The sequence below is a fragment of the Mchenga conophoros genome, linkage group LG7 (genome assembly GCF_057382185.1).
Source record: "Mchenga conophoros isolate Kocher_MC1m ecotype Shallow Benthic linkage group LG7, M_conophoros_male_GT1.1, whole genome shotgun sequence".
Classification (NCBI taxonomy): domain Eukaryota; kingdom Metazoa; phylum Chordata; class Actinopteri; order Cichliformes; family Cichlidae; genus Mchenga; species Mchenga conophoros.
This window is the reverse complement of record NC_140532.1, coordinates 48,768,346-48,793,271: the sequence shown is the minus strand read 5'-3', so window position 1 is coordinate 48,793,271 and position 24,926 is coordinate 48,768,346. Positions and strand designations below refer to the sequence as shown.

At 40.0% G+C, this 24,926-nt stretch overlaps 1 pseudogene across 1 annotated transcript; it reads left to right on the top strand.

The window, feature by feature from the left end:
• Window positions 1-533: 533 nt before the first annotated feature.
• On the top strand, window positions 534-19,621 carry LOC146570968 (alanine--glyoxylate aminotransferase 2, mitochondrial-like; annotated as a pseudogene). The gene is made up of 11 exons (XR_014893030.1): window positions 534-658; window positions 760-848; window positions 3,993-4,183; window positions 4,288-4,411; window positions 4,489-4,583; window positions 9,772-9,902; window positions 11,591-11,691; window positions 11,889-11,981; window positions 12,251-12,383; window positions 13,235-13,323; window positions 19,289-19,621. The product of XR_014893030.1 is annotated as an alanine--glyoxylate aminotransferase 2, mitochondrial-like (transcript).
• The last annotated feature ends 5,305 nt before the right edge of the window (window positions 19,622-24,926 follow it).

Sequence of the window (24,926 nt, the reverse complement as noted above, 5' to 3'; positions counted from 1 at the left end):
GCTTGTTAGTGGAAATATGTGAAACGCTTCACTACGGACCCGCCACAAAAACAGCTTATAAGATAAGAAGGGATAAACTGATGGCATTTTTATTTCCAAAATGATCAAATGTAGGAAAAGAATAGGAGGGTGTGACCATATCTTATATTTGCTCTGTTACTGAATTGATGGCACTAATCATTGGTCCCCATCTTCAGTCTGTATATACAGTAGATATCCTGCTAGCATCAGCTTCAATATGCCTTTAAATGAGTCTGAGTAAAAGCAGGAATTCTAGTTAGCTCGTATAACGTGTGCCAGTCCAGTTATTAAATGTTCTTGTCTTTGAAAAACAGAAAGGATATGCTTCCTCTGTTACACAATGTGAAGTTAATGTGGTAAAGCACTAACCAGGTTTTAACCTGATTAACTATTAACTAAAACATACAGAAAATCAGGAAAACAACAAAGGTCACGGAGCACATTTTAGACCTGCATTATTCTGAAGATCTTAAGGGCACTGTTTTCCGTTTTCTGAATTGCTTTTTCAGAAATCGAATGACAATTCACCATAAAATGAAGATCTGAAAGGATTGCCAGACTACAATGAAGGGGCCAAGAATACAATTGCTATAAGACACTCAAAAAGGCTTTTCTCAAATGTCACAGAAATGCCACGGTAAAAGTTTGATTGGTTCACAGAGTGCTTCAGAAACCCGAAAGCTTATGCTCTTCACTTTTCTTCATGCATTTTGATGTTTCTTTTTTCTTTTTTAACAGGAGCAGCACGTCAGAAATCAGCCATCAAATATTGTACGGTAGACATCCCAGAGATGCCCCCGTGCAGTTTCAAACCAGAGGAATACAAGGTAGGAAGTGATGGCACATTCATGTTCTTCTGCAAGCCCTCTCACAAATAAAAGAAAGTCATCAAATATAAAAAGAAACATACGAATCCCCAAAGACCGGGGCCAGAGCCAATCTCAGGTTTTCCTGAAATTCAGATACATTTTTCTATGAGGTAAGCTGATCTTTCCCAGATGATCTCTGAGATGGTTCACAGTGGAGCAGCAGATTAGAAATTTACTTTGGGCCTAACAAATTTAGTGCTTTGTTAGCCAAACAAAGAAAGTTGGTGTAATAATGTAAGAACTGCACTGATTTGGTCTTTCCTCGTCTCAGTGAAGATTCTACTTATGGCTTTCTCATTCAGCAGCAGCTGTCTAAACAAGTGTTCAGAGAAGTCTGTACATACCGTACTAAATCATGCCACGGCAAGTCCTAAAATTCCTTATCGTTTCTTAAGGTGAAAGTGGGAGGATTTGCCTCACTGGAAGCTATTTAAGGTTTGGCCCAAGTCCATGACCTAGTAAGACCTAAATATATGGTCTTCATCTTTCCCTCCTGCCTGGCAGCTTCATCTTCATGACCAGTATTTCCCCTATTCCTTTTTTGCACATGTCCAAACCATCTCAGCCTTTCCTCTCTAACTTTAAACTTTAAACTGCCCTCTGATGTACTCATTTCCCATCCATCCTGGTCGCTCTCAATAAAAATCTTAGCATCTTCAACTCTGTCATCTCCACCTGTTATTGCTGTGTTTCTGCTGGTGCCACAGACTTTAACCCACACATCAGAACAGGTCTTACTACCATCTGGTGAATCTTACTGATATTAAATTATTATTGCTAGAGCGCCTAGGAGCTGACGATACAGTCCCTTGAGAAATCAGCACTGCTTCCTGCCTGGTGTCTTGAACAGGAAAAAATATATATTACATCAATTCAATTCAGTTTTATTCATTTATTTTTAAAGGTGCTTTCTATTGTAAGGTAGACCCTACAATAATACATACAGAGACAAACCCAACAAACATATGACCCCCTATGAGCAAGCACTTTACGACTTTTTGTTTTGTTTTGTTTTGTTGTTTTTCCATAACTTGTGTATCTGCAAATATACACATTCTGTATTTTTCATATGAAAGAAACTATACTGTGGTGGGGCTTGCTAATTTCTTGTTTTGATTTATGTATGTTATGTTTTGTTTTACTTCATATGTTTCATATGTTTCATATGTTGTTTGTTTAATTTAAGACAAAAAAAAATTAAATGAATGAGAGGTAAAACTTGAGGGGGTAGGGACAAATAAGTAAATACTTCAGCCTACTCCTTTTCAAACAAATAATGGAATGATATTTTGTAATGATTGTGAAGGCACATGTTTGAAATGTTTGAAATAAAAATGAACTGAACTGAACTGAACATTGAGAAGGAAAAACTCAGGAAGAAACTTCCGGGAGAACCAGGCTCAGGGAGGGGCGGCCATCTGCCGCGACCGGTTGGGGTGAGAGAAGAAAGACAGGATAGTAGCATAGTCGCATACACCTTTTGCAATGTAAGAAAGAGAGGATTCAGGGTCACCTGGTCCAGCCCTAACTATATACTTTACCAAAAAGGAAAACTTTAAGCCTAATCTTAAAAATAGAGATAGTGTCTGTCTCCCAAATCCAAACTGGAAGCTGGTTCCACAGAAGAGGGGGCTGAAAACTAAAGGCTCTCCCTCCCATTCTACTTTTAAGTACTCTAGGAACAACAAGGAAGCCTATAATGTGAGAGCGAAGTGCTCTAATAGGGTGATATGGTACTATAAGGTCATTAAGATAAGATGGGGCCTGATTATTTAAGACCTTGTATGTGAGGAGCAGGATTTTGAATTCAATTCTGGGTTTAACAGGAAGCCAATGAAGGGAAGAGTTACATTAAATCACTTTACATTTTATATGTATAGTATTCTTGTGATACAAGACACAGAAGATGCTTTTCTATTTGGTTCAACTGAATCTCACTGCTGACAGTGTCCGACTGGCCTTGTTCTTTTATACGTATCTGAAATAAGTCTGAAGTGGTTTTACTGAAAATACCAATGCTGTGCTGGACATTATTTAGATAAGCAAGAGATCTGTACTTCTGACTGACACAAGTATCAACTCTTTTGATCAGTTGTGAGATTTACCTGAGAGACACATCAACAGTAGTGAAGTAGCCATAGGAACAATAGCACTCCTCTGGGGCTGGTGGTGTTGAATCCATGCCACAGAGAATGAAGACTTTTCTGAAGACAAAAGATAATTTTATGCCAGCAACAATACTTGAAAAAAGTTGCATTGCTTCTGTTTTCAACAACTCTGTGTGCATTTTGGAATCAACGACACTAATTGTGATTTTCTGATTCTTACCTCACATAGGGTTTTGGATCCTCATAGTTCAGCAATAATGGTTCCTTCGCAAATGTGCAAGTCACCAGTGGGACTCCAATTCCAATCACTGATACTGCTTCTTGTATGGTGCGATGAATGATGGTCCGACACTGTTTTGGCCTTTGTGTCCTTGAGTTGCAAACAGAATTAAAAATTCTGGCCATGCGATAGTTTTCCACTTTGTCTGACTCCATCCATAATGTACCTTTCTGGATATTATAGAGGATTTTGTCAATAACCCAAATCTAATTGTAATGTTACATACGAGTACTTACTAAACAGTTAAAGTATCTGCCCCAAGCCGGCTGATTATTAGTGCACCAAAGTCAATGTTTAAATCTTTGAATGATTCTTTGGCTTCACTAGTTTTGGGATCAAGTTCACCCCCGAGCTGCTGCCATTGTCTAGGATATTACATGTTACATACAAGGATAGTAAAGTGTCAAGGCACCCTGGACCTTATTGCACCCTTACTCAGAATCATAAGGCAGACCACACCCATCTTTGAATTTTCCATTTTTACTACACACATGTAAAGTTTTGCAACTGTTATCTCACATGGTCGTGACGCTTTTGCTTTAATAAACTCTGTCCAATGTCTTCCAATAACAACCGCCAAAGTATGTAAAACCAGCTTTATAGACAAAGAAATCAGGAAGTCCTTCTTTTATGCTTTAAATGTACTACTGTGCTAACACTAATAAAAAAGTTATGACCTTCCCACTCTGTAACATCTCTTCTGCGTATTTTTAGGGTATGTCCAAAGAGCAGATGATGGAGATCCGCAAGCAGAACTGCAACCCCATGACCACGAAGATAACTTACTTAAAGAAGCCCGTGTTCATCCACCAGGGCTACATGCAGTGGCTGTGGGATGTGGATGGGAAGCGATATTTGGATTTATTTGCCGGTGTGGCGACCGTCAGTGTGGGCCACTGCCACCCGTAAGGCCGTTCTTCTTCACCGTGTATGGTTTTTGTTCTGATTTCAGTTGTTTATACAAAATTGGCTCATTCAGTTCTTTCCACTTTGACCTTTGTTTGCATAGAAAAGTGACAGCTGCGATACAGAAGCAGCTGAAGAAACTGTGGCATACTACTAACATCTACATCCATCCTGAACTGCATGAGTATTGTGACAAACTGGCCCCCTACTTACCTGATCCTCTTAAGGTGCTCTGCTACAGTCCATGAATCTAATTAGTATGAAGGCTGTTGTTAAAATGTGTCCTCTCTGGTTTCTCATCCAGGTGATTTATCTGACCAACAGCGGCTCGGAAGCCAATGAGCTTGCGATGCTGATGGCTCGCCTCCACACTGGCAACTTTGATATAATCACCTTCAGGTAAACGTCTCATTGTAACCAAGCTTAATTTGTCTATAATCATGATGGATCTTATATATATATATATATATATATATATATATATATATATATATATATATATATATATATATATATATATATATATATATATATATTAGGGGTGCAACGATACACAAAATTCACGGTTCGGTTCGGTTCGATCCTTTGGTGTCACGGTTCGATATTTTTTCGATACAAAAAAAATGTTCATGCCTTTTTAATTTGTCATTTATTAAAATTATAAATATATATTTTAACTCAAAAGTACAGTTTTTAAATTTAACCCTAACCCTTGTGCGTGTTTTTTATTTTGACAGCGAATGCGCACCTGCGGACCACTTATGTGCATCCCTGGTTATTTAGCTCATCATATTGCAGCCACAGAAATTATTTTGTCCATGAAACCATAAAGCTGCACTTTCTTTTTGCCTTATAGTCTGATTTGTCATAACTTTTCCGTTTTGTGGTAAGCTTTTCTTTGGCTGTCACTTCTTCACCCTGACCTGTCTTATTTGGCTCAGCAGAACTAAAATATATATACTGCTGCTTTTACACGCGCACTCACATAAGCTCAGCGATTCTCTGCGCGATCAACCTCTCACACGTTTAAGCTTGCTGCGGGAGATTTCACTTGTCATGTTTGCATAGTAAGCTAACGATTAATAAGACGATGTCAGAGGAATTGGTGCACAAATTATCATCACTCACAGATCAGTGCTGTCGCTCTCTATACACAGTTCGCACGATTGCAAAGTGAAAGCAAAAAAACAAGCGCAAATTCAAACGCGATTTCAATATGTCACATATTGACAGTGGCTCACCGATGCCAATGACATAATTACCCAGCTACATTTCTGAAAGAATGCAAAAGCATTGACATATATTTTTCCTTCCTACAATAGCCCAACGGGCAGGGAAGAGATAGATTTTGGTAGCCCGACTGAAAAAATCGCTAGCTCCAGGACGTCGGGCTAGCGATATTGCAAGCCCTGTATCTGATTGAGGAATCACTCATCTTTGGAAAAGAGAGTTTATTACAGAGAAATGGCTCTTTCCAAAATAAAAGCTATACTATCCGCTTCTTCTGGGCTATATTCTCAGCAGCATAAGGAGAATCATGTGCTAACAGCTGTCTAAATGACTCGGCTAAAGTTAGTAGCATGCTTGCTTTTTTTTGTCTTTGCACTAGGATGATGTCGGCGTAAATGTGCAGTCATATTCGTTGTGTTCCCACTAGTGCTTTCAGGTTAATCTCGTTGAAATGACCTTAACACCACAACACGGTAAATCTCCGTTAACGAGCTACCGCCGATCGCCCCGTGCATGGGGCTAGACCAGGGGTGCTCACACTTTTTCCGCATGTGAGCTACTTATAAAATGACCAAGTCAAAATGATCTACCCACTACAAAAATCCAAAACATATACTTATTTATAAATATATTGAGGATTCTTTATATCTACAATGTATATACATGCATAACCGCAATATCCAATATTTCACAACACAATTAACTATGTAAATTTTTTGTCATTACCTGAGTTTACTCTGATGACTTGCACTGAATTGAATCAGCCAGGGATGCATAGTCCGGACAGTAGCTGCTGACGGCCAGGTTTAAGAGAAAAAACCGAGAGCTAAAAATTGGAGTTAACTCGCTGACTAGCTTGTCAGTTTTACTACACTTCGCGCCGCTGTTTGCGCATGCGCAGCGACCTAAGCGTCAGAAAAAATCTGCTGTCATCTGACTGGCTTCCCTGTATCAATCAAGTGACGGGATGGATGATAGGCTGGCATCTATTTTTTAATGCCATGCGATCTACCAATACTACCTTTGCGATCGACTGGTCGATCGCGATCGACGTATTGAGCACCCCTGGGCTAGACGGCCAACACGTTAACGAGCTAACTGCGCTAACACACTAGTTCCCACCCATGTAATTGAGCATTGCATGGCACATCCAACATACTGTTTTACTTTAGTCCATGACTCGCTTACCTTCAGGGTCATACGTCACATGAAAACCAAAATAATTCCAAACGCCAGATCTGAATGAGGGTGGGGGAGGTGCCCTGCGCTCTTCCTTCTGACGATGCTGTCTGTGTGGAGCACTCAGTGGATCTGCGCTCGACAGTGCAGCCTAGGCGGAGTAGTCGAACGCAGATTCACTGAGCGCTCAACACAGACAGCATCGTCAGAAGGAAAGTTGATAAAATAAATTACAAATGTTGTATTGTTCGATACATATGCGTACCGAACCGAAAGCACTGTATCGAACGGTTCAATATCGATACGAATATCGTTGCACCCCTAATATATATATATGTATATATATATATATATATATATATATATAAAAACACCCAGCACGCCCCTGCGGGCGGTTTATCCTTCAAGCTCGGGTCCTCTACCAGAGGCCTGGGAGCTTGAGGGTCCTGCGCAGTATCTTAGCTGTTCCCAGGACTGCGCTCTTCTGGACAGAGATCTCCGATGTTGTTCCCGGGATCTGCTGGAGCCACTCGCCTAGCTTGGGAGTCACCGCACCTAGTGCGGTGACTAATATATATATATATATAGATATAGATATAGATATATCTATATAGATATATATAGATAGATATAGATAGATAGAAATCTGTCCCGCCTTTCTAGTTTTACATTTAGCTGCACAGCATAAACATACTAGAGGCTGTGCCATTGGCCATTCATCCATATCCTCCTGAGAACCAGCCTATTCATTTATGTCATCTGTAATGGTCTATATCTTTTGACTTATTTGAGCTGTCCTACCCCTAAGTCCTTGTCTGGGTGGCCTCTTTTAGCTCCAGAGAGAAAGGAAATCACAAAAAAAGTTCAATGGGGAGATTCTTTTTTGCTTGGTTCTCAGGAGGATATAAGCAGGAGAAGCAATATTATGCTAATGTTTAATGTTGAGTGGATGGGCCTCAGTTGATGAACATTGGTTGACTGTTGGAATTTGCATTATATTATGTTCATGAGACAAGACAATATTTTTCTTTGTCCTTCATCACGGAGTTGGCTTTGCTTTTTATCACATTACCCTTTTTCAAGGTTAGCATTGATATACTCTAATATGAAGCCACACAAAGATGTAGATGTGCATTCAAATTCATCCCCTTTGCCACAGGAAATATAACTGATTAATTGTCATTATGTTCATTCATTACGTCCCCTTTTAATTTTATTTGAATACATTACGGGACAAAATTTAGGCTTCTGGACCTGTTGCACCATGGTATCTCTGCAAAATTCACATTTTTAATCTTGTCGTGACTTTATTAGAAAAGCAGATTATTCAAGTGTAGCTTTTTAAATGTAATAAACTGTGGAACTGTGGATAGTATTATACTGCTAGCAGCCCCCTGTGAAACTGGAGGAGAAAAATAGTTAGTAAGAAGCAGCATTAAAGGAAAGGGTGCAAAAGAGCAGCATTAACCACAGTCTTGGTAATTATAGACAAAATGTAGAACTAGGTGATGAACTTGTTGTATGTCAAGCCTCTGTATATAACCACTCACACTAGGATGGATAGGATGAAGACAAGTGTAGTGAAAGAGACCGAATCCTAGTGTAGCACCATTTTGATCATCACTGTGTATGAAGGGTACAGGAACACAGAGTAATAAATAACGGGAAAAGTAGGCGCTGAATGAGCAACTTTGAAAAAGTATATATGTAAGAGATCGAGAGACTGCCCTTCAAATCTGCAGGAGGCTTTTGCGCTGTACTTATTCCACCTTGTAAATGGGATAATAAAGAAGCTGTTGAAATGAAAAAGTCTGTCTTAAGTTGCGTATTTTCACCAGGTCAGAATCAAAGGATCAGGAGCGGCAACTGATCCTCGACAAAACCCATTAACAGTCGAAAAGAAGAACAAAAAGAGAGGATGGAAGGAAGGATGGATCGATGGATCCAGTCTAAATGGGAGGGGGTGGGGGGTGCTCACTAGTCGCAGACATCTCAAACACAGCTCCCAAAGCCCCACCCAACACTGAGCTAGCTTTTTTTAACCCTCTTATACAGCTTCTTACAGTTTTTATAAGTGATGTTGTTACCCCAACAAAAACCGGCAAAGCTGCCAACACTGCCAAACAACTGCATGATAAAACAAGTGCAGCATTTTATTACACTCAATAAAGAATTAGTGTTTGCAGAGAAAGAGTCCATGCTGCCTGTTAGGTATTTTAGTACCATGGGAGCGCTGCCCTTTTTTATTGAGGGCATCAGAGTTGATAGATCAATCCAGTTTGTCATCAAGTTGCACACCAAGATATTTGTATGACTACGCCACTTTGATGTCCGGCCGGCCGGCCGTCCATGTCCTACCGCTTATTCGATTTTGTGTCACAATGGCAGCAGTCTAACCATATACACCCAGACTTCTCTAACAGCTCATCCAAGAGATGTAATCTCTCCAGCGAGTCCTAGGTCTCCCCCCAGGGCCTTGTCCCGGTAGGACATATCCGAAACACCTCAACTGGCTTCTTATGATGTGGAGCTCTACTCCAATGACCAAACAATGACCAAGAGGGCGAGGAAGCCGGTTCCATCCGTTTAAAGAAATATTAGTTTCTTTAAATTTTCCATGGCCATTGCGTACCTATGACCTCATTACTTCACTTCCCAGAGCTTGTAACCATAGGTGACGGTAGGACTATAAACTGACCAGTAAATTGACTGCTCCGCTTTTACGCTCAATTCTCTCGTCAAGTTTTGATTGTATTCCTGATGCGGCAGTTCTCCTTAATCCAGTTACAGAAGGCACTGACCAGGTTCCTGTATTCTTCCACCTGTACGTTCCTAATACATCCCACAATTGCTGTGTCCTCGGAATATTTTTGCATGTGGCTTATGTTAGACTTATAGTTCATGTCCACAGTGTATACTGTGAAGAAGAACAAATAAATGCTGGTGCGTGGCACCCTCAGGAAAAGCTGTGTTTACATGTATGCCACCATAGTGGTTCATTACAACCTTTCTCAGTATGTTTCCTGAATTCTCAAAAACCGATGCGGATGTGCCGTCTAGCGGTAAGGGTTTGTTGTTGGTGCGGGTACTACTTGAGCAGGCATTGCAAATAATCTTATGGGCAGCATTCCAGGTTTTATGATGTTATCTTTGTTCTGTGTTAACCATTAACTGTCAGACTGACCCAGCTGACTTGGTTTCTGCCCAATAAACAGACCATGTGCCCTGATGTGTTTAGAGGTCCTTGGGGAGGAAGCTACTGCAGGGACTCCCCTGTGCAGTCCATCAGACAGTGTAGCTGTGCTCAAGGTACACACACACACCCCTGGCTTATCACACATCAATTATCTTTATTGTCGCTCTCATAAACAGGAACATTCATCTCCATGGTCTGCACTAATAATAGCTTGCATGTGCGTGAATTGTGTGCTTACAATCGTGATGTTTATAACACTAAAAGGATGTAAAGGATGAATGGTTGTGGTCAAAAGTTAACATCTGCTCTTCCTGTGTATGAATGTTATGGTAATTTGACCCTTTTAGAGATTTCTTTGAACAGTTCTTTTCCAGGTTGACGTTATTCTACATAATGACTTAAAAAAAACAAAAGAATTGGGTGCATAAGTCAGAATGTATTTATATATTTAACTTCTGGTGCAAACCCAGTTACTTTGTTCTCTAAGCAGGCCTGAAATATGACAGAAACCACTCAGTTGAGAAAAGAGCTTCAAGCATTACTCCTAGTAGGATTTCAAATGGGGAAGAGTTAAAGTTCCCTTGAAGTTGCACCTCAGTTTGGAAGCCATCATTGAGCATTTAATCTAAATTTTAATCTAAATTTGTTGGTAACGTTGATGTTAGGGCTTTGGAAAGGCCATTCCAGAAAATTCAATTGTGTCGAAGCTTCGACATGAAGTTGAAGAATTTGGGAGTAGTCCTCCTTCATCATTATTCCAACCACTTTATGTAATTTACCTGTACCTCTAACACCAAAACAACCCCAGAGCATGATGCTACCACCACCATGCTTGACAGCTGGTATACAGTTCTTAGGTTTGAGAGCCTCCCCTTTACTCTTCAAATATTACCTTATTTCAGGTGTTGATATATTCAGGTGAAGGTGTTGATTGTGGAGCAGGGGATTGTTTTCTCCTCCGTCCATAGTGATGCACAACTCACGTCATTGTGGACAGTGATGCTGGTGTTCCAGCTGTTTCCAGTTCATAGCAGGCTTTCTGGTTCCTGTGTTGGTCTTGAACATCCTAACCGATTTCCTCAAATCTGGGGATTTTTCCAGACCTCGTTAAAGGGGACGCACTTTCAAATTGCATCTACTTGCTTAAAATCTGCAGATGTTTAGAAATAGCTCCACAAGACCTCCCCAAATTGTGTAAAGCTCTTAGATCTTGACTGAGTTCCTTGGACTTTCCTATTGTTCTGAGTACTGGTCAATCCAGTAAGTGCTGTCAAACAAATCCTTTTTACTACCAGCTGTAGTCAATCATGATCCCTAACAGGACCTTAACAGACCTTGGCCTTGTCAAGTTGAAAGACGTTTTTTAAACCCATTATTTATTATGCATTCTGTGCAATCATTCCACCCTGGAAAAGAAGAATTACCCAAAATCACCATGTCATTTATGGCCTTGATAAGTGTGAATTTTGGTTAAATTGTTTGTTTTGCCAGGTAAATTTAGACCTTTAATAAGAGTGGTCAGAGAAAGAAAGGTCAGCGAAAGAAGTGTTTATGCCCCTGCAGTTCAAACTGCTAATCATTCACTTGTTGTAATGGTTAATCATTCTGAGGAAATTTGTAAGCCTGAGTTTCACCTAGAGTGTACCCGCAAATTCAGCGTGCTAACACACCTGCATGAGAAATGATTCTGTCTGAAACATGAAGAAAAGGCAAGTTCTTGTGGTGCAATAAACACTTTTTGAAAACATATAGACATTTGTATACTGTTACTTTTAGAAAACTGTTGTCTCTGGTCCCACAGGTGCTTGCATAGCAAATAAACATTACATTGAACAGTTAGAAGAGACATTTGCTACCAGCGTTCCAAGTCAAATTGCAGCTTTCTTTGGAGAGCCTATTCAGGTACTATATTCTTTTTATCCATGGCTATGGCTGGATTTATTTTTGACTCCGTGTGATAGTAACGGACAAACAACATTCATTTTACTAAATATATTTGTTATGCTACCACTCAGGGTTTTTTCTGCATGACTGCTTCTATTTTTGTTATTTTTTTGAATATGTTAGCAAAGGAATATAAGCGTGTTTGGTGTGTACAGGGCATGGGAGGAGCTGTACAGTACCCGAAAAACTATCTCAAGGAAGCTTACAAACTTGTAAGACAGAGAGGAGGAATCTGCATTGCTGATGAGGTCAGACACCACGAAGGTGTTATGTTTTTCTCAAAGACGAAATAAAGCAAAAACCAAACAGTATTGCAAGGCTAAGCCAATGCAGTAATTATAAAAGCGAGCTAAACGCAATTCAATGGAATTTCTTTTAGAAACTCTTGGTTTCTTTGAGTAAACTGTGGATAACTAATGTATTATGTAATTATATAATCCAATTGTGTATTATAATAATCTAATTATTAGTGAGCGATATATAGAATTTTAATATAAAAGGCATTTGCACATTACAGGTCTAGACTGGATTTGGCCGAACGGGAAGCCACTTTTGGGGTTTCCAAGGTCATGATGTCATTCCTGACATGGTTACAATGGCAAAGGGTATTGGCAATGGATTCCCAGTGGGAGCTGTTGTTACCACACCAGGTGAGATTACATTAAGATGCGCAAGTCCTAAATTCAATTAGCATGTATGGTAAATGGCCTGTATTTGTATAGCGCTTTACTTAGTCCCTAAGGACCCCAAAGTGCTTCACACTACATTCAGTCATTCACCCAGTCACACACAAATTCACACACAGGTGATGGCAAGCTACATTATAGGCACAGCCACCCTGGGGCGCACTGACAGAGGCGAGGCTGCCGGACACTGGCACCACCGGGCCCTCTGACCACCACCTGTAGGCAACGGGTGAAGTGTCTTGCCCAAGGACACAATGACCAAGACTGTCCAAGCCGGGGCTCGAACCGGCAACCTTCCGATTACAAGACGAACTGCCAACTCTTGAGCCACGATCGCTCTTAACCTCTTTTTTTATGTATTTTTTTCGCTGCCCTAATTAAATTTATGTGATCCCAGCAATTTTCAATTTCAAATGCAAACACAGACTTTTTTTCCTCAGAACGTCATGCAAAATCCATTGACATAAAGCATAAACGATATAAGAGCAAACACTGACTCACGTGGTAATTACCAATACAGCGCTAGCCTTGAAAATGTATGTTTATTTCTGTGAGTGGGTGTGTAATAATAGGCTGCTGTGCGTTCATGGTAGAAACAGCTTTCACGTACTGGTCAACTTTTAGATGCACGATTTATGCTCTTAAAGACCCCACTGTCCAAAAATTAACATGAAACCCCTTGATACTTACACAAATCATTTGCAATGCATGTATTCTGAGACATTTGTATTCTGAGGCTGAAGTTTTGATTACAAGCAGCAGAGCGGAGGTGTGAGCTTGTTTATTCATGTGTGTGCGTGTGTGTTTTTTTCCAGAAATTGCTGCTTCCTTTGTGAAAGCCTCCCACTTCAACACATTCGGAGGAAATCCCTTGGCGTGTGCCGTTGCTTCATCAGTTCTCGATGTAAGAACCGATCTTCTTATTTCCATAGACGAGTTTGAGAAGTTCTTAATAAAACAGTCAGGCAAGTTTATAACTTGTCTTTTCGCCCAGTGAATGAAGATAGATTACATGTTTAGTTTTTTTTCCCTGCTACTACGCACACCTCTGTAAATCACGCACGAGTGGGGAAGTATAGTGATTTATACATCTTTTTTTATTTGTTTCTACCTTTGCTAACAAAGCAGATAAAGCTTATCACACAACACAGTGAACCAGATAAAAGCTGCAGCACATTATACATCATAAAATATACTGCTGAGTACCATTTTATATGCGGTGCCATTTTTACTTTTAAGAAACACAATGTTTGCTTCGGCAGTGGAGAGTTGACGAGGGGACTAACAACTAAAGAAAATATTAATCTGGTAGTACAAATATATTTTTGAGCAACTTGGAAGTAGCTTAAAAACATTTATGTTTGCAAACTGATTTGAGTGGTTAACATTTTTCTTTGTACAAATCTACCAATCATATATTTTCCAGATGGGACTGCATAGTGGATCAAAATTTGATCCACTTTTCTGTGTTTACAATTCCATCAGTTTTGACAACACCACTGATTCAAATGCAGCCCCAAACCATTACAGAGCCTCCACCGTGCTTTACAGATGACTGTAGACTCTCTGTTACGCACTGTTTTATCTCCTTCATACATAGTGACAATAATTAGACCCAAAAATTTCCCATTTGGATTCATCGCAGACAGCTACCCGTCCACTGGGACCATTTCTGATGATGCTTTGGTAAACAGCAGATGATGAACTGAAAGGCCATATCCATCTCCCAGGTTTTGTCAGATACTGTTCATCATATTTTTTAGGCCAGCCACTTTTTCTTTTGTCCTTCACTTCTTCAGGTTCCTCATTTTTGGTGAATACACTGCACACCTTACTGAGATATGCCAAGGTTTAACCTAATAGCTATTTAGAACCGTACAGTTTCTGCAGATTTGTCGTGATGCAAATCTGCTTCAGCACATCCCAAAGGTTCTTTAATGAGCTGAGGACTGTGGAGGCCATTTGAGTACAGTGAACTCATTGTCATGTTAAAGAAACCAGCTTTAGGGGATCTGAGCTTTACGACACAGAGTGTTGTCCAATCCAACAGACGATGGGCAAGCTGTGGTCCTACTGTCAGTAAAAATTGTGGGGCTTGTTGCTTTTCTGAAGTGGTTTAATAGCTGGTCATTTCCCCTCCTTATTAAAAGTATTTGACTATATGATTAAAGATGCCAAAGACTCCAGATCACATTTCTCCAGGTGTAAGCTGATTAAAAAGCAAAAAAGGGGCAATTTTTCCAAACCTTGAGAAGGAATCCTTTCACATTTTCCACCACGTAGCTGTAGCATGATGTAGAGCGTGGCATGGCCACAGATTTGGGTTTTTTTCAGTGTATTTGTTTTTGAAAATAAACAACAAGCACTGACTGAAATTTTTTTTTCCTAACATGCAAAACTGAACTGAATGTTGTTACCTTGTTAAGTTCAAATGATTGTACTGCATTATTTTCCTTTTTAGCAACTCGAATGGGGAAAAAATGAAGTAGAACAAAATGCTGCACATTTTATGTGGAATTCATTTCTTTTCAGACTATTAGCAGAGAAGATTAGCCAAACTATTCCTTCCCAAAACCCACACTGAATAAAAATCAGTCTGACTCTTCAGTTTACATATTTGGTTATGTCCAAAGGCTGATTTAACATTTCTGTCATGTTGCCTGTAAGTAAAAACGCTAAAGTCCAAAAACGTTGGGATACTGTGTAAAAACAGAAAGACTGAAAGACAGAAAAGATGCACATTTTATTCAAAATGAAACGCATCAAATGCTTAAACATTTTACTACTACCTCAAATAAATCTTATCTTACTTTGATTTTGATGGCAGCAGCGGTTCTCAGAAAGTTGGTATGTGGTGGTTGTGGGAACGAAAGGCTGGAAAAGTAACTGTTTCTGTGAACTACTGGGAATAAAATAATAACAATATTGTTTTTAACTTACATTTTTCATTTTCTGAATGAGGACATCAAGGACATGGGAGTCCTGATAGGCAAAGGAGGAGTGTACGGACAGGTAGGCGGAGTCACCATGAGCTGACCTATCCTTGTGTCAGTTTACAGTCATGTGGTGGAAAAAGAAAAAAAGTTTACATGACTCCATGCGAAAAACAAAATCACCCTTACCGCTACTAATCAGATTCACTTTATTTACTGATCAGTGTTAAGTGTAAACTTGTCTATAAAAGCAGAGGATTCGTCAGGCTGGCGTGGAACATTCAGCCACAATGCCACAATCTTCCCAAGAGCAATACTCGACGACACTACAAAGAAACCAAAGTTACAGACAGTGCAGGCTTCAGTCAGCATGTTGAAGTTCATGGCAGTACAATTACAAAAAGCCTGTAGGGTTGCCAGGAGAAAGAACATGACAGCACCGATTAGGTTTGCAGCGATGCATCTAAAAATCACAAGGCATCTCCTTGGGAGATTTCGCCAAAGTGGAGGCGTTTGGCCTCAATACACAGCATACAAGTACAAACCAATCAAACTCAAATCAAATCAAAATTTATTTATATAGCACATATTAAAACAACAGTGTTGACCATAGTGCTTCACAGTCAATAAAAACATGAGACAGTTAAAACAAACAATAAAAGAGGACAACAAACAATAGGTAACAACGCAACAAGCTAAAACAGCCAACTAGACAGAATCAAAAGCCAAAGTAAAAAAATAAGTTTTAAGACGTAATTTAAAAGACTGGATAGACTCGGCTGTGCGAATATGAACGGGGAGGTTATTCCAGAGTCTGGGTGCCACGGATGCAAAGGCCCGGTCGCCTCTCGACTTCATTCGAGTCCTAGGTTGTGCTAGGAGCCTGTGGTTGGACAATCTAAGTGCTCTGTTGGGATTGTATGAATGGAGTAAATCAGAAAGATAACTGGGTGCTAAATTATTCAAAATATTAAAAGTGAACAAAAGAATTTTAAAATCTATATGATATTTAACAGGGAGCCAATGTAATTTGGCTAAAATTGGAGTTATGTGTTCATGAATTCTCGTACCTGTTAAAAGACGCGCAGCTGCATTTTGAATTAACTGGAGCCGGCAAAGAGAGGAGTGTTGGAGGCCCGAGTAGAGGGAGTTACAGTAGTCCAATCTGGATGTAATAAATGCGTGGATAAGCTTTTCAAGGTCCTTTAAAGGAAGGAACGGCTTTGCTTTGGAAATCTGACGCAACTGGTAAAAGCTGTTTTTTACCACAGTGGACACCTGTTTCTCGAGTTTAAAAGAGCCATCCGGGAACACTCCGAGGTTTCTTACAGTGGACGAAAGATGGCTAGCGAGAGGGCCTAGGGCATCAGCTAACTGGTCTAGCGGAGTGTGACTACCAAAGACTATGATTTTGGTCTTATTCTCGTTCAATGTAAGAAAATTATGTGATAACCAAATTTTAACTTCATGCAAACAGTTGAACAGAGGTTGCAAAGAAGCAGTCACATCGGATTTCAAAGGTAAATAAATCTGGATATCATCGGCATAACAGTGAAAGGAGATGTTGTATTTACTAAAAATTAATCCCAAGGGCAACATGTACAAAGAGAAAAGAGCAGGACCGAGCACGGACCCTTGAGGCACACCACAATAAATAGGGGCAGAAGCCGAGGAGTGTTGCCCCATAGCAACAGAGAACGACCTCTCTGAGAGATAGGATTTAAACCAAGATAAAACCATACCTTTGAGACCAACAACATGTTCCAGTCTTGATAGAAGAATGTTGTGGTTAACCGTGTCAAAAGCAGCAGACAGGTGCTGCTAAAAGAGTTAAAAGAAGATCATTAAAAACTCTAAGTAAGACTGTCTCTGTGCTGTGGCGAGGTTTAAAACCAGACTGAAACTTTTCATTAATACCATTTGCATCTAAAAAGGCCTGTAGTTGTTTTAGAACTACCTTTTCCAATATTTTGGAAATAAAAGGGAGTTTGGAGATCGGCCTGTAGTTGGTGAGACCAATTAGGTCAAGATTTTTCTTCTTCATAATAGGTTGCACAACAGCATGCTTAAAGACAGACGGTACACAACCTGATGACAATGATGCATTCAGCAGAGATAAGATACAAGGACCAATAACATGTAAAGCTTCCTTAAGGAAACGAGAAGGAAGAATATCATGCGGGGAACCAGAGATTTTGAGATGATCAATTATATCTTTTAAAGCAGAATAAGACACTGGCTCAAACTGTTGAAAGACAGTCAAGCATTCAGAAGCTGGAACTGGGTCTAAAACTGATGATGGATGAGATGGATGAGAAGCCCTTAGAGCTGAGATTTTATCAGAGAAATACTTTAAGAATTTATCACAAAGAGCAGGGGAAGCATCCCTATAAGTGGTAGTGCGAGGGTTTATCACAGAATTAAAAGTATTAAAAAGTGCTCGGGGGTTGTGGCTATTAGTCATAATAATGCTAGACAAAAAGGCAGATTTGGCAGCTTTAACAGACTTTTGATACTTAGATAGACAATTATGGAGGATGTCCAGAGAGACGTGGAGTTTGTCTTTCCAATCTAACCAACTGTCCAGCACAGTGGTGGAGGGGTGATGATTTGAGTTCGTTTTCCAGCCACAGGACCGTCTCGCAGTCACCAAGTCGCCCGTGAACTCATCTTTATACCAGACCAGAGCATTTCAGAGTCAAATGTTAGCTCATCTGTCTGGAAGCTAAAGCCTGGCCCAAATTGGCTTATGATACTCAAGGTGCTGAAAACACACAGTCAAAGTCCAGGTCACAACCTCACTAAAACACTGATGAGAACTTTACAAAACAAGTCCCACAAGTTTGCCACTCCTAACCTCCAAGAGCACTCAAAAAACAAAACAGCACTAACTCAGCATGCACACCCTTCTCAGAATCCAGTGGCTGAACAGCATTTAGCTCTTGCTGCTGGAGGTAAATCTGAAGTTCCACAAATGATCTGAATGCCTTCATCTGTGGCAATCAGGTGTGAGAAACCTGAGAGAGAAAGGGAGGGAGAGCACAGCTGTCTTCCAGAAAGAGGCCAAAAGATCAGTGAATGTAGATTGTAAGTCATTGTATTCTGTTATTTATTCATTTATTTGACAGCACCCCAACCTTTTTGGAAGGTTTTTGGTGGTCTAACCTAATTACTGTGCTTGACAGCAAGTCTCTTATTCACTTTCTTATAAATTGAAGCTTTTAAAAAAATAATAAAAATGTTAATAGTAATATTAATAGCAGAAAAAGAGTACCCAGTTCATCAAAAACTTTATTTCACCTCCATCTCTGATCAAATGTCATTGTTGAAGAGAAAGTTTTATTTCATACAGCACGTCCCCGGCAGAGTGCTTTGACTGGCTGCGGAAAATACTGTAGGCGTTTTATGTTACTCATTATGAAATATTACACTGGATGAAAAACATTATTGTGCACATTTTTTGAAAACTCCATTCAGTCGGGAATCAAAATGTCACTGCCACAATTGCTAACCTTGTATTGTTCTAGGGGAAAAAGCCAGAGCGTAACTTTTTAGATTTATTCGCAGATCAACAATGAATCAATGTGAAAGCCTCTTTACAATTTGTTTCGATGCTTAAAGCTTTTCAACTGCCTTGTCCTTGAGTTTAAAAGGCATCCTTTTGTGTAAAAGTAATTTTTTCTTTTCAATTAATGCACAGCTATTCATGCGTGATACAGTGAAGATAACAGGGACCTCATTTTAAACTTTTTCACCTATTACAAGCGATTGTTCAACAGAAAGAGGGGGGGTCTCGATTTAAAAGCAAATGCCTTTCCCGGCTTAGATATTAATTTATGCGCCCGCTCTGCCTTCAGGATAAGAAAAGAAAAATAGATTATTTCGCTCCATGAGCTCCACTCTCACCTTCTTTTTTCCTTTCTCTCACCACTTTAGACCTTCCGCATACAACCCCCCATGTGCATCACGAGGGAGGATGTAGATTTCTTCCTGGCGGTGTTTAATAAAGCAATCTCGGGCTACACGGACAGAAAATGAGCAGGTCAATGCCGAGGAGTGAACTGGAATGGAAAACCATTCAGCAAGGGACTTCTCCTTTTAAAAAAAAACAATTAAAAATGTATTGTCTGAATGTTTCAAATTATATAAAAATGGCTCCACTGAAATCAGTCTTTTATAGTCACTGATTTTTACTGTTTCTCTAACTTCGATGTCATTTTGCTCACTTCAGATTGAATGAATAAACATTTTTGTGATCAGCCTGTAAAAATATTTGAGATGAACCGACCACAGAATTACAGTTTCATTTTGTTTTTGTCTTCCCGATAAAACTGCAAACATACGATGAAATGAATGCATGATTTTTATTCTTTTTTTTTAGACACATCCAACAAGCTGTTCGCTGTTACACACGATTCCCAGAGGCATTAATGGAAGCAAGAAGCACTCCGAGAGTGCAAACCTCCACCATGAGCAGTATTTACTTATAAGAGAATAGTGTTGTATTTCATGTATATACTCATTTCATTATCTAAAACATACTGTAAGAAGTTTATATGGCAGTAAAAATCAGATACGGGCAACATGACAGATGTTTACATTGATTACAGAGACATTATGTAGCAGTAGGTCATGGATAATAGGTATTACCTCATTCCTTTTTCTCTTTCTGATGCTTTCTTTAAAGATCTAACACCTTTTAGGGTCAGCTTGAACGAAAGGCAGATGTGGGATTGTGAAATGTTAAAGTGAGGTCAGAGGTCAAATGTGACATGTTTGGTTGGAGCCTATAATGTGATATTTATGATCCCCATGTGCCAGAATCATTTCTGAAATGGTGCCGATAGAAACAGAAGCAGTTTCATTTGTAGCATAGTTTTAATGGTTAAAACAAAAATATTTTTAAACGTTTGACCCTGAAGAAGAGGTAAGAGGTCCAATGTAACATATTTAGAATCCCCATATATCATTGCCTGATCACTGATCAGGCCTAAGATTCTGACCGCTGAGACGTGAAGTCGATAACACCGATTATCTCCTCATTGTGGCACCTGTTTGCAGATGAGCTATACCAGGGAGCAGATGAACATTTTGTCCTCAAAGATGAAGCATGAACAATGGGCAAGTATCAAGATTTGAGCAGGTTTGACAGGGGCCAAATTGTGATGGCGACTGGGTCAGACCATTTCTGCACTGATCAGTATTGATCAAAAGTGGTCCAAGGTAGAAACAGTGATGAACCAATGACAGGGTCACAGGTGGCCCAGCTCACTGATGCATGCAGGGAACAAAGATTCCACAGATGGGTTAACATAGCACAAACTGCCAAAAAAGTTCATGTTGGTTCTGACAGATACAAGTGCATCATAGTTTGCTGTGTATGGGACTGCATATGTGCAGACTGGTCATGTGCCCATCTGACCTCTGTCCATCATCAAAAGCACCAACAATGGACACAGAAACATAAGAACTGGACCATGGAGTGATGGAGGTAGTGGCCTGAACTGATGATCTTCTACATCATGGATCATGGGCGATCGTGGCTCAAGAGTTTGGAGTTTGCCTTGTAATCGGAAGGTTGCCAGTTCGAGCCCTAGTCGTTGTGTCCTTGGGCAAGACACTTCACCCGTTGCCTACTGGGGGTGGTCAGAGGGCCTGGTGGCGCCAGTGTCCGGCAGCCTCGCCTCTGTCAGTGCGCCCCAGGGTGGCTGTGGCTACAATGTAGCTTGCCATCACCAGTGTGTGACTGTGTGTGTGAATGGGTGCATGACTGGATGTGTAAAGCGCTTTGGGGTCCTTAGGGACTAGTAAAGCGCTATACAAATACAGGCCATTTACCATCACATGTATGACCAGGGCCCTATTTCAGAAAGCCGGTTTAGTGCAAACTCTGAGTAAGTACACCCTGAGTTAACGAAAACTCTGGGTTTTCGGTTTCACAAAGCGAGTTTAGATTAATTCTGAGTGAGTTACTATGACGACACACTCCGTGAAGCTAACCTGCCCCCTAGCAGGTTTACTTCAACTAACCCTGACCTTCTCCGCCTCTTTGTCGGAAACCTGACTGTAGGAAGTGTCAGACATGGCGTGCTCCTTCCTTGAAGAGCCAGTAGATGTTGAAGCCCAAATTCTCCGCAGAGCTCTCCGCCGGGAGAGAGTGATTAGAGCGCGTTTGGACATTTTATCATTTCCTGATGATTTCCTGTGTGAACGTTACCGTTTTTCAGCACAATCTATAATTCATTTGAATAACATCCTCAGGCCTAATATTGCTCATGTGACACATCGCGGACATCCTCTCAGTTCTGTACATATTATTTGTATTGCACTTCGGTTTTTTGCAAACGGGAGCTTTCTGTATAATATCGGTGACGCTGAGCACATTTCCAAGGCTACCGTCTGTCGGGCAGTCAGGAATGTTACAGTTGCACTGAAACGTCTCCTGCACTCGTCTGTGGTGTTCCCCGGTCATAGACCCACAAGATTTATCAAAGAGGGATGCCACAAAATTGCAGGTAGCAGGATGAACAAAACTTAATTCATGATGTGGTGATATTTGAACTACTACTTAAATTTTACATTTATTTTCACGGTTCCCAGGCGTGATTGGCTGTATAGATGGCACTCACATTCCAATCATTGCTCCTTCAGTAAATGAAGGAGACTATGTGAACAGGAAGTCTTTCCACAGCATTAATGTACAGGTACATAGTTCCCTGTAGCATTTCAAACTAACAAATTATTTCATTATAGTAATGGATGCTAATTTGTGTTCTCTGCACTGTGAAGATCATATGTGATGCTGCCAACATTATCACAAATGTGGAAGCCAACTGCTCAGCCTCTGTGAGTGGTGGTGGTGGAGGACCCCCACCTGTTTTTCGGGCCTCCGCTTTTTTTCTGTTGGCTATAACGGGTCACATTTGATCATACAGAGTAAGCAAATATGTACTTGTAATGTGCTCTGATAATTTCAATAAGTGCTTACAGAAAGGAAATTAATGTAGCCTCTAACTGCAATTGATTTACATCGGACAAACAGACCAAGCACTATGGCTCATAATACAATTACACCTTACCTGTTTGGACTATATTTTTATATTTCATTTTTACTTGCTGCCAGGAACGTTTGGGGCCTGTTGGGTTGCACCTGCGCTCACATCACATCACAAAATCAAATGTATAACATAAAAAATAAAATCAAATATAATAAAATAACGTGATAAATGGGTGGAAATCCCTAGATCAGTGTTTAAATTAACACTCACGCATTGACTCTGTCGGCTTTGTTTTGCCATGCATGCTCTCTTTCTTTTGCAGCTGAGGCTGTGTTACTTTTTTTCCGCGGAATTTGCATGTTATCGGCCAGAGGTGGGACCAAGTCATCTTTTTGCAAGTCTCAAGTAAGTCTCAAGTCTTTATCCTCAAGTCTCAAGTCAAGTCTCAAGTAATGTCAGGCAAGTCAGAGTCGAGTCTCAAGTCACTGGTGTAAAAGTCCGAGTCAAGTCACAAGTCTGAAACTTTGAATTTCAAGTCCTTTCGAGTCTTTAAAAAAAAAACAAACGAAAAAATAATGTTGCAGTTATGCTAAATGTAAATATTAGACCATGTAATTTTAAAATCTGTGTTTTTCTCAACACATGACAAAATAGTGAACTTAGAAAATATACACAAATTGTGAAATTGCACCTCTTTAAAATGCAGCTCAATTAAACCTAGCTCCAAGAATAATTTTCACCGACAGTTCTGAGATAAGCTGCATGTTATTCTTGGATGCAGTTGTAGGACCAGCTTTAAAATCGCATGACAAAAATATCATACACATTAAAAAAAACTGCATCACCAACGTATCCTGGACAACATTTGCTAGTTAGATGAAGTCAGCTATCTCATCTTAGCATATTTATATGCATATTTATAATTACACGGTTCTTGGAGTGAGTGCATACACTCATGAAGTTTAGTAACTTCCGGTCACTGCAACAAGCCCAGGTACAGTTTACCGCCGGATGGGTGCAGGACCTTGAAATGCACCGTGTAGAACGAAAGACCATCGTACGTATCATAAGTTTACCAGTCTCACAAATTGTCGTCATAAATATACATTCCTTAACAGTTTATTAATAGGACCTTTGAGCTCAACGGTAATTAATTAGTAGTGGAAATAATTTCTGGTTCGTTACAGAAATGTAGCAGTGACAATAATATTATATGCTGTAATCGCACTGGACAATTAGTGATACAAAAAACCTGTTTTATCCTGTGAATAAAAGTATATGTTTTTGTCAATGTACCATAATAACAGAAGCGAAACGCAATATTGTGTCAGGACAATTCACTATTTATGCACAATAAACAAAGGAGCATAGCGCGACAATTTCTGTTCAGTGCCAGACTTGCTTGTAACCTATATCACCAATTATGTTAAGAAAAATGACGTGTTAACTACTAAAAAACACTGACCTTCATGTAAATGCTTGGAGCAGACTAACCTGTGAGCTGGAGGGTTCTGGGACGTTATATTTGATCTTTGAATGGCTGCAATCCAGGCCATCCGTTGCGTCTTTGTTACTTCGGAAACATGGCTCGAACAATTTCTCTTCAACGACGTAATCCGATAACAACCGATCTCTTTACCCGTCGGCTTCCCGTGGCTGTCATGCGACCGGCTATTGCAGTTAATAATACAACAGCTTCTTGACATTTTTGTGTTTCTTTTTATCGCTGTATAACTGATTTTAATTGAAAGCCTGCGTGCGCTAGTACCGCTTGCCACGAGTTCCCAGAATCCTTTGCGGTTCTACCCGTGAATGACGTCACATTTTCAATCTCTATATAATATGCATGTTAAATTTTATATTTGGGGTAAAATATCAAGTCTTTTCAAGTAAACCGGTTCAAGTCCAATTCAAGTCCCAAGTCATTGGTGTAAAAGTCCAAGTCAAGTCACAAGTCTTACAACATTTTTTCAAGTCAAGTCTAAAGTCATAAAATTAATGACTCGAGTCTGACTCGAGTCCAAGTCATGTGACTCGAGTCCACACCTCTGTTATCGGCATATACTGCCATCAGAATTTCGGCCTCAAGCGCTGTAAAATACATTGACCGCGCCTTCTTTCCCTCCGTCTCCATGGTGACTCGCTTGATCTGTGCTCCACTAATCAGGGCTTTATGTATCCTCGTGCGCGCGCTTAACTTGGGGTTAAAGCAACTCCGCGTTGACTCAACTACTTGTTATCAGCCTTTCTGAAACCGAATATTCCGAGTTGGACAGTTCGGGGTTACTCAACCCTGAGTATCGTTTTTCACTCTGAGTTTTCTAAACCGGCTTCCTGAAATAGGGCCCAGGTATGTGCATTAGCATCATCATCATCATTTTGCGGTCATTTAGAGGTCAAATGCACCATGATATTTTAAATGGTGTATATGGTATTTTCTGTGTTTAACATTTATAAGACTCATTATTTTTGAGTTAGAAGGCTTTTTGTCAAAAGTTAGCCTTGAAGACCTTGGTGGATGTAAGACCAATTTTAACAGACACACTAACAAAAACATAACCACCTTGGTCGAGGTA